This window comes from Xenopus laevis, chromosome 6L (genome assembly GCF_017654675.1).
Source record: "Xenopus laevis strain J_2021 chromosome 6L, Xenopus_laevis_v10.1, whole genome shotgun sequence".
In the NCBI taxonomy this organism is placed as follows: domain Eukaryota; kingdom Metazoa; phylum Chordata; class Amphibia; order Anura; family Pipidae; genus Xenopus; species Xenopus laevis.
In genome coordinates this window covers 17,109,885-17,120,233 of record NC_054381.1, presented here as the reverse complement: position 1 = coordinate 17,120,233, position 10,349 = coordinate 17,109,885, and the positions used below count along the sequence as shown (strand labels likewise).

Genomic DNA, 10,349 nt, shown 5'->3' with positions numbered 1-10,349 from the left:
GCTGCAGTCACTGTATATAGTGTTTGCTGACTTGTTCATTTAGTTCTCACACTAACTTGTCCATGTGATTTTTTTTTTAAAAGGGCAACGGTTAGTCCTCCATTAAAAGATTTGAAGCCCCTGGTTGAGGGGGGCTTCAAATAGACCATCTGCAACGATATATGTTACTGAAGGTGCAGAGTGAAGCCAAACCTGAAGCTTTAGGACCCAGTAGTGCTGACTGTATAAAGCAAGGTTACTGACACCCTCATGAAAATGTTCAGGGCCTCAGTGTGGCTTCCTGGGTGGCTCTGTTTTTAAAAAGGTGAGGGGAGCCCCTTTTTTTATCAAATGATGCATCACATTGGGAAATACATAGAAGTGCCCCTTTCATTAGTTTCATCCCAAGGCAGAATTCTAGTTTATTTTGAAGGTTAGAATGTTGGGGCAGGAGATGTAAGTGATAAATATATTTTTAAAGAAAACCTATTTATATAATGAAGTAGCCTACAGCTTTGCCACCTGCAATAGTTATTTAGTATAAAATTGATGTTGTATGTTATTTTTATGGCGTTCCTTACAGGATCGGAGCAGTCCCAGGGGACAATACTGTATTGAAAATGGGTTTTTTTAGTGGTTAATACTGGGCATTAGGATGGGTAGAAGCTGCGTTCATGAACTGAAACCATTGTGTACTTTCCACCGTTCATTCGTTACTGTGCTTAACACGTAAGGGCAGAGACAGACGCAAAGATTTGGGGAGATTTAGTTGCCCGGTGACTAACCACCTCTTCTTCGGGCTACTAATCTCCCCGAAAAGCCTCTGAACGCTTTGTTTTCCGAAGTTGCCTCACAAGGAACCTTCGGGCAACTTCAGAAAATGAAACGAGTGCCATCCCGGCCGGCAATTACAATTCTAGCCGGCGGGGAGATCAGTCGCCTGAAGAAGAGGTGATTTGTTGCCAGGCGACTAAACTCCCCGAATCTCCACGTGTGTCTCTGCCCTAAAGAGGAACTTTTGCGAAAATGAAAATTTTATATAAGCTTCATCTTACTGAAATAAGAAACTTACTAAATATCATCAATCCTAAATTCTGTACTAGCAGATGAATTAGAGCTCACTCAAATAACTGATTCCAGTACAAACAAAATCTAACAAAATAACTGCCTTTGGCACAAATCCTGCATGTAGAGATACATGATGTCTGGTGATTTTAATAGAGTGAGCTCTAATACATCTTCTAGGCAAAAGGAGCCCCCCCTATAAGATATATTGGATCGAACTGTCATTCAAAATCAGACTCCCAGCTCCTGCATGAGGACAGAATGAATAGCGACAGATGCTGAGAGAGGAATAGTGAATGTAAACTTGATAATGTTTTATTATTAGATATTGAAAACTAGGCCCATAGAAGCCTGCTGTCTGAATGAGCTGGAGGCAGGTATCATACGGTACAACCATATCCTGTTCCAAAGAGCTGGCAATTAGGAGCCACATGGAAGCATGTTTTAGGGGGACTGTGAATTAAAAGGCCCAAAGTTTAAAGTCAGTAGCCCATGGCGACAAAAAAGTTACCAGCCTTTGCTTCCTGCTGATTGGTTCCTATGGGTTACCGTTACTTAATCAGTTAAAGGGGTGGTTCACCTTTTATTTAACATTTAGAATGATATAGAATGTCTCATTCTAATCATCTTATTTTTTTATTATTTTATATAATTATTTTTAATTATTTGCCTTCTGACTCCTTCCAGCTTTCTGTATTGCTACTTTTTATTACTCTTCTTTTTATTCAGGCCTCTCCTATTCATATTCGAGTCGCTTATTCAAATCAATGCATGGTTGCTAGGGTAAATTGGTCCCAAACAACCAGATTGCCGAAATTGCAAATTGGAGAGCTGCTGAATTAAAAGCTAAGTATCTCAAAACCCACAAATAATAAAAAATGAAAACCAATTGCAAATAGTCTCAGAATATCACTCTTTATGTCATACTAAAAGTTCATTTAAAGGGGAACAACCCCTTTAAATTTGTGTACAGACCAATGGAATGTGCATCACAGTTACACTTAGTTTATGTCTCATACTGCACTTCTTTGAAAGAATATCATTTTTTAATCCAGTTGCTATTATAATCTATATTTTCTACTCGGAATATCGTCAATAAGCCATGAAGACTCTGTTGTACATAGTAGGAGGTTAGTAAAATAAAAAAAATATTTGTACAGGAAAAAAGAAAATCTCTAGATTTTACTGGGACAGAATCTTGCAGGGACACATAACTGTATGGCTGTATACAATAGAGGGCCCTGTGGCCTGTACAACACTATTTAAAATCCGAGCCTATCCAGAAGCAGGATAATAGGAATGCCATGTGCTTAACACTTCCTGGGACTCAAATAGGCTTTTATCTCTTTGTTTTTTTTTTTCTTTTTAAATAAGTATTTGCTGGCATCCGCTTAGCCTTTATTGTGCCTGATTGGGCCAAAACCGACTCTGCTTGGCCAGAACAATCTTTTACATGATATATATATTTATATTGTGCCTTAAATAAAACATGTTTAAATGTATCTTTATTCTGAAAAAGCAGTTTACCGTCTCATGGCAGCGTATATTTTTTTTGTGTTCCCGAAACCATGTTAAAAAGTGCTGTGTTTGGGCCACAGACTGCTAAACGCGGGGTGGGCGTAAAATCCAAATATGAATCACTGTACGACTTGGATTTGGATTAAAGATTTGCAATAAGAACGAGTCTCTAAGGTGTATTTCTTTCTCCCCCACAAGCATTGCTTTACCGGTATGGGATCCGTTATTCGGAAACCCGTTATCCAGAAAGTCCCAAATTACAGAAAGGCCCTCTTCCATAGACTCCGTTGTATCCAAATTTTAAAAAATGATTTCCTTTTTCTCTGTAATAATAAAACAGTAGCTTGTACTTGATCCCAACTAAGATATAATTAATCCTTATTGGAAGCAAAACCAGCCTATTGGGTTTATTTAATGTTTAAATAATTTTTTAGTAGATGTAAAGTATGAAGATCCAAATTATGGAAAGATCCCATACCTGGAAAGCCCCAGGTCCTGAGCATTCTGGATACAGAAGCTCTTCTATGTATATACAGTTATGTATCAGGTAGTGCTGGGGCAGGGCAATAGCTGGTCAGGCCGATTATGGCTCTGAAATGTGTCCTATAGTAGAGGATTTCAGATTTAGCTCAAACTTTTCCATTAAAGGGGTAGTTTACCTTTAAGTTAACAGTTACTGTGTTATAGGGTGGCTCATTCTAAGCAGCCTCGTTTTTTTCTTTTCTTATAGTCTTTTCTTATAGTCTTTCAAATGGTGGCCATCTTACCCCAAAAACCAAATGCTCTGTGAGTCTACAATTGTATTGTTACTAGAAGATGTTATTACTCTTTCTATTCAGGCCTCTCCTATTCATATTCCAGCCTCTTATCCAAATCAATGCATGGTTGCTAGGGGAATTTGGACCCTAGCAACCAGCCACTGAAATTCCGAACTCGAGAGCTGTTTCATAAATAATCACAATTCCATAAAAAAATGGAGACCAATTGCAAATTGTCTGAGAATATCATTCTCTATATCATACTAAAACGTAATTTAATAGTGAACAATACTTTTTCTCTGTAATAATAAAACAGTAACTTGTACTTGATCCCAAATAAGATATAATTAATCCTTATTGGAAGCAAAACCAGCTTATTGGGTTTAATGTTTAAATGATTTTCTAGTAATTGCAGAAAGATCCGTTATCTGGAAAACCCCTAGGTCCCCAGCATTCTGTATAACAGGTCCCATACCTATAAATATATCTGTGATTAATACAATGGCCTCTAGATGGCAGTCTCATCCTTTGAATAGTGCAAAACTTTAAAAAAAAACACACCATTTTTACAGTACAAATGCAAATGAAGATGTATTGGACATAGTACATGAAGTCTACATCAGTGCTGGCAATAAATACATCTTAATATTCCTCATTTGTATCTGCTCTCATAGATTCCATCCATAGGTTGCTCTGTGGCTGTGCCCGAGTGCCATTGTAGTTTCTCTGTGTCTCCCAAACCAAATTAGTCTGACTTTTAATCACAGTTCACAACTTAAAGGGACTTTGATAGGCAAGTGCAAAGTACTACATGTGTAATACATAGTATTTAAATATTCAGAACGTGAACCAAACATAATCCCAAGTTACTCAGAACAACACTACAGCTGCAGAGTTCTTCCTTCTGTACAGTTGGGCTCTGATGTTGGGGATCAGGCCTGGCTCATGCTAATTCATAAGAAAAAACAATAATTGTGAGTCTCTCCGAAAAAAGTAAATCAAAAAGTAATAAAATGTACAAAAATGTTTATTAGGACATAATGGATAAAGGCCTGACACGTTCCATGCCTATTAGGGCACTTACTCATAGGCTCACATGCTAATTCATCCCACAGGGGTTTAGTTGGGTTGAGGTCAGGGTTCTCTGCAGTTAAGTTTCTCCGCTCCAATCTCAGTGAAACCATTCTGTATGGACCTCCCTTTCTGCATTCAGGACCGGAACTGATAGTCACATGCCTAGGGCGCAAAAGCTGGGGGGCGCCAGGCTCGTACCTCCTCTGTTGCCTAGCTCAAGTCCGGTCCCCTTTCTCCGCCTGTCTTTTATTTGCCCGTGTATTTGCACTTTCGTTTCGCCATTCGGAAGAATTTAGGCCCCCATACACAGGCCGATAAAAGCTGCAGACAGACCAAGTCAGCAGCTTATCAGCCCATGTATAGAGCCCCCCCAATGGGCTTTCCCAATCGATATCTGGCCTAAAGTCGGCCAGATGGCGATTGGGCAGGTTAGAAAATCCTGTCGGATCTTTCTGTTGATGTGATCCCGCGATCCGTTTGGCCTCCGTTCTGATCCAATCGTTGGGCCCGATATCGCTGATTTGGCGACATCGCCAAACCACTGGACCTCCCTGTGTTTGGCCACCTTTACGTTGTTAAAGAAATGGTAAAACCAAATGAAAAAAGTGTTTTAAAGTGATTAACATTTAATATACTGTCAGGGCCGGGCCAAGGTATTTTGGCACCCTAGGCAAGGGCTTAAATCGGTGCCCCCTCCATCCGGATCTGCATTACCATTTCCCACCTTAAAATTCTTATTGCCCCCTGTACCTGTGCCAGTATCTATCATTTTGCCCCCAATCTGTACCTGTGCCAGCATAAGCCAAAACATAAATCATATTGTTACCCCCAATCTGTACCTATGCCAGCGATAGCCAAAAAATTCATCATATTGCCCCATATACCTGAGCCAGCAGCAGCCAATCCCTAATATTGCCCTCAATCTGTACCTGTGCCAGCAGCAGCGAAAAATTCCACAGTATTGCCCCCAAATATGTACTTGTGTCCGCAGCAGTCAAAAATCTTTCATATTGCTTCCAAAATACTGCATGTAGGTGTGCCAGCAGCAGCTAAAAATCCATCATATTGCCCCATATCATCTGTTTACCTGTGCAAGCAGAAGCCAAGATATTGCCCAAAAATATGTTCCTACGTCAGCAGCTGCAAAGAGGGAGATGGGAAGTGCTTCGGCCTGCAGTATGAATCAGGGTCAAGAGAGGGTTTGAAATTGAAAAACTATTAAAGGCCATGCAAAAAAGGGTTAAAAGAAATAAAAATAAAAAATACCCCTAGTTCCGGCCCTGTATACTCTTATCATGCACTGGTAAAAGTGATGTGTTTGCTTCAGAAACACTACTATAGTTTATATAAAACTATGTGTGTGAGGTCAGCCTGACCCGCGGGCCGGCACATGACTAGCACTTACACTTACATTCGTCTGTGTGAGTACAGTCCCCGTGATAATAATTGAGTGCGTTTATTCCTGCGCCCTACAGCTGAAAGTGGAATGCAGGGGAGCGCAGCAAAAAACGAGTGTAAGAGCCCTTATAGCGCAGAGCTGCAATCAGGTTTTCTCCTTGCCTGTGAGATTCTCTCTCTGTCCCTTGGCTCCCTCTCACTGCCTCTCTTCTATAGCTCCATTCCGTGCCAATTATTTCTGCTCCATCTGTGCCGTCATCTGTACTTGTTAGAGGGGGGAATAAAAACTTCTATAAAATATTAACTCCGTGCTTTTCTAACTTTGCTTTTCCATTTCGAGATCCACGGAAAATATCATCGTCGATTTCCAAAGGACAGGCTCATTGGCCTGATATAATCACGTCCACAGGGAGAGATGTCTGCGCTCCCTTCTCTTCGCATGTTCACAACAGTCTCCCGTCCGTATGACTGAGATATTAGTGCCACATAATGAAGGACATATGGGAGGTGATTATTGCTCTGTGTGTTTCACAGTTCCAGGTAATTGATAAATGAAGATTTCCCTTCTGTGCAGCCCTGGCTTTAACTGTATCAGAACTAATTATACAGTCTATTCCAACACATATCGGTTCTCCGCTAAGTGAAAGAAGCCAAAATTAGCATTCCAAGCCAGGAGGTAAAGCCGAACATAACAGCGTGTGGCAGAATTCTCATGCAAGCTGATTTTTTTAGGCAGTAGGCTGTTGTTATCACATCTGAGTTGGTATTTGCACTTCCATCTGTACCATGAAAAATCAAGTACAATTTGGATTCCAGTTCATAAAACTTTTCCCCTCAGGCCTTCGTTTCTGGGAATGTCCAGGTCTTGATTAACAGATAAATATAAATGGTGACAGACTCCCCTGTAATCTAAGTGCCACCAATGTGCGACTCTGAAACACTAGAAGGGTTAATTAGGAATTCAGTACAGCGCACATTTTGGACACAAATTTTCATGTTCTTTTACCCACATTCTGGTGAAGCTCCATGTTACGTCCATCATAACATTTTCAGTATGAAGATTGTGGCATTTCCAGCATGTGCCATTAAATCTGCTTTTTATATGTCGTGCATCCCTACCGCACACTCGACACTCAGTCTCTTGGGAGGGTCATGCAGCCCGCGACCCCCCCCCCTTCTGTGGCCCCCCCATGCTGTGTCTGCTTCCCATATGTAAGATTTAAAAGGTATCAATACAGAGATTTACTGGCCCCTGCATTGTTTAAACCTCAAATTCAGACTATAATCCCCTGTATTGTTCATACCTGTGACACCTCTATTGTTTATAACCCAGACTTAAACTGCCCACATTGTTCACCTGTTCACACCTTATTCAAAATGCTAATGAGCACCAGCACTGTGTCACTGTATGTAGTACATATTAGAATGATAGCTTTACTTGTCTCCTGCTCTGTTCTGTCTTCCCTCTCTGTGTGTGCCATTCTCTGCTTGCCCAGTGCTGCTTGTGTGTGCCATTCTCTGCTTACTCAGTGCTGCTTGTGTGTGCCATTCTCTGCTTGCCCAGTGCTGCTTATGTGTGTACGATTCTCTGCTTGCCCAGTGCTGCTTGTGTGTGTACGATTCTCTGCTTGCCCAGTGCTGCTTGTGTGTGCCATTCTCTGCTTACTCAGTGCTGCTTGTGTGTGCCATTCTCTGCTTGCCCAGTGTTGCTTGTGTGTGTACGATTCTCTGCTTGCCCAGTGCTGCTTGTGTGTGCCATTCTCTGCTTACTCAGTGCTGCTTGTGTGTGCCATTCTCTGCTTGCCCAGTGCTGCTTGTGTGTGCCATTCTCTGCTTGCCCAGTGCTGCTTATGTGTGTACGATTCTCTGCTTGCCCAGTGCTGCTTGTGTGTGCCATTCTCTGCTTGCCCAGTGCTGCTTGTGTGTGCCATTCTCTGCTTGCCCAGTGCTGCTTATGTGTGTACGATTCTCTGCTTGCCCAGTGTTGCTTGTGTGTGCCATTCTCTGCTTGCCCAGTGCTGCTTGTGTGTGCCATTGTCTGCTTGCCCAGTGCTGCTTGTGTGTGCCATTCTCTGCTTGCCCAGTGCTGCTTATGTGTGTACGATTCTCTGCTTGCCCAGTGTTGCTTGTGTGTGCCATTCTCTGCTTGCCCAGTGCTGCTTGTGTGTGCCATTCTCTGATTGCCGTACGCTACCAGTGGGATGTAAGCCTTTTAGGGGTTTGTTCTTGGGGTTTGTTAGCATTTGGAAATTGTTGTTAAGGGCCCCTAAGGTGTTTTATCATGTGTTGGGGGGTTGCTGTATTATCCACAGTGGAGGATGACGTATATGGGTTTAAGGGTATGTTTTTAACATGACTTAAATTTTTCACATATGAGTGATGAAGGATTTCCCTACAGTGAGCACCAATCATTTGGTTTTTTGGTGTGCTACCACCGTTAATGTGGATGTGATCTTAAAAGTTCTTGTGGTAACATGGGTGTGGTTTACAGTGGGTGTGGTTTAAAAGGGGGAGTGTCCAACACTGACTTCCATTATTGGCCATTTTGGCCCTCGGTACCACAGAAGTTGGACAGCACTGATGTAGTGGACTGTGGCGACCTCTAACTTCACTCTTTGATAAATAAACCCCTATATCTCTAACAACAATAAATGGCTCAAAATGTGCATTGGTATGCCATGCCAGCTACAAAAGCCTATCCTAAAATACCATTTGAACCCCTAACCTCTGGATCTAGGTCAACTTTTCTATTAGAGTATCCGGGAGATATGTGGCACGCAAAAAAAATTTCCGGATTGTGACATCAGTGGAAATTACAGCACACGCCCCTGCAGAGCCTCTCCTAAAGCCACCAAAAATACATTGCGCATTTCACATCACTGAAATGTTCTGAGCATACGTACACTGAATTTTTGCCTGCAATTTGCTGGAAATCTGTAGCAATAATCAGAAATCAGGGGAAAGCAGTAGAGTGACAGACGAATGAAAAGTCGGAGTTAACAACTTCACGGTCCGACTGTTGGATGAAGACGCTGCTTTCTGTGTCCACATCTGACAGTCGTATTGGATCTAATGAAGATATTACCTTTGACTTTTCATTCAGTCCAATTATATCTTCACGCGTGCAACTCCATCCGACTTGTCGTGTGCGTTTTGTCATTGGGCTTCGACCCGACAAAAAACGCTTGTGGAGCTCTACCCGAAGTCTGCAGCCATTAACCTACATTTGATCCACCTGATATTAGGCATGCACTGAATCCACTATTTTGGATTCGGTCGCACCCCCTAATCGTTCGTGAAAGTTCGGCCGAATACTGAACTGAATTTGCATATGCAAATTAGAGGTGGGAAGGGGGAAAACATTTTTACTTCCTTGTTTTGTGACAAAAAAAGTCATGCAATTTCCCTCGCCACCCCTAATTTGCAAATTGCAAATGCAAATTAGGATTTGGTTCAGACGGGCAGAAGGGGTCGACCAAATCTGAATCCTGCTGAAAAAGGCCGATTCCTGGATTTGGTGCATCCGTACCCGATACATACAAGATAGGAGCGGCTTTGGAATACAAGCGGAGACAGGGCTAAAATCAATCTTTTTGAATCTGCACAGTGCTCCAAGGGTGGCAGTTTTGCTTGCCAGCCACGAAGGACGAAGATTTGCATAAAAAAAGGAAAAACAAAAAAAATGTCTGGTTTGTCCACATTTACTAACATATCCGGAGTCACGAATAGCAACCAATCAGGGCTTTGCTTTTATTTCCCAATTGTGATCTATTGACATCTCCACTGACAGGGGCAGATTTGTTAAATTAGAGCTCACCACAGAAGAACTCACTCACTTTCTGTTCATTCCTAGGAATATTTATAAGACTATTCATCAATAGGTGAGTTATTCTGTGGCGATCTTTCATTTTAGAGGATTTATAGGTTGGCTATCCCTGAGCTTAACTCCAAATCCCCTCAAACTTGCTTCCTGCAATAACCCTAAACCCCAACCCATGCTCCTCACTACCATGTAGATCCCCTAACTCAGTGCCCGCCTCCTTCTAGAATTAGCTACACGTTGCTAAGGAAACAACAAAGAGTACGGAAGTGGCATTGAGTTACGTCATTTCCATGCGCGGTGTTTTCTACAGTGTGAGGCGGTGCGTTTCCGGTGACGTACTAGAGCGGGCAGAGAAGTTTTGAAACAGAAATTAGGCGGGAAGGAACTTCAGGACCGGGTTGGCGCTAGTCGGGAGAACGGTGAGTGAAGATTTAACCACTACAGGTGGGCGGAACGTAGCCTGTGAGCGGCAAGTATCTGTCAGTCCTTGCTTGACTATGTGTCGCTAAGAATGCTGGGACTTTGGGTTTTTGGCAAGAATTGGTTTTTTTTACATTCCCTCAGTGAGTGGCCTTCTGTAAGGTAAGGTATCTGGCGAGTAAGGTAGGGCTGTATTTACACAGTAGCTAAAGGGGATGTGCACCTTATAATTAACTTTTAGTCTATTGTTTTTGACTTATTTAGCTTTTTATTCAGCAGCTCTCCAGTTTCAGTCTGGTTGCTAGGGTCCAAAT

General features: G+C 42.1%; 1 protein-coding gene across 3 annotated transcripts in view; it reads left to right on the top strand.

Moving 5' to 3' along the window:
* The first annotated feature begins 9,919 nt into the window (after positions 1-9,919).
* The window catches only part of ncapg2.L (non-SMC condensin II complex subunit G2 L homeolog), a 51,343-nt gene continuing 50,913 nt past the window's right edge, over positions 9,920-10,349 (top strand). The window contains exon 1 of one of the 3 annotated variants that reach the window (XM_018266532.2): positions 9,920-10,059. The gene's annotated coding sequence lies outside the window, so the exon portion shown is untranslated. 3 annotated transcript variants of the gene reach the window in all.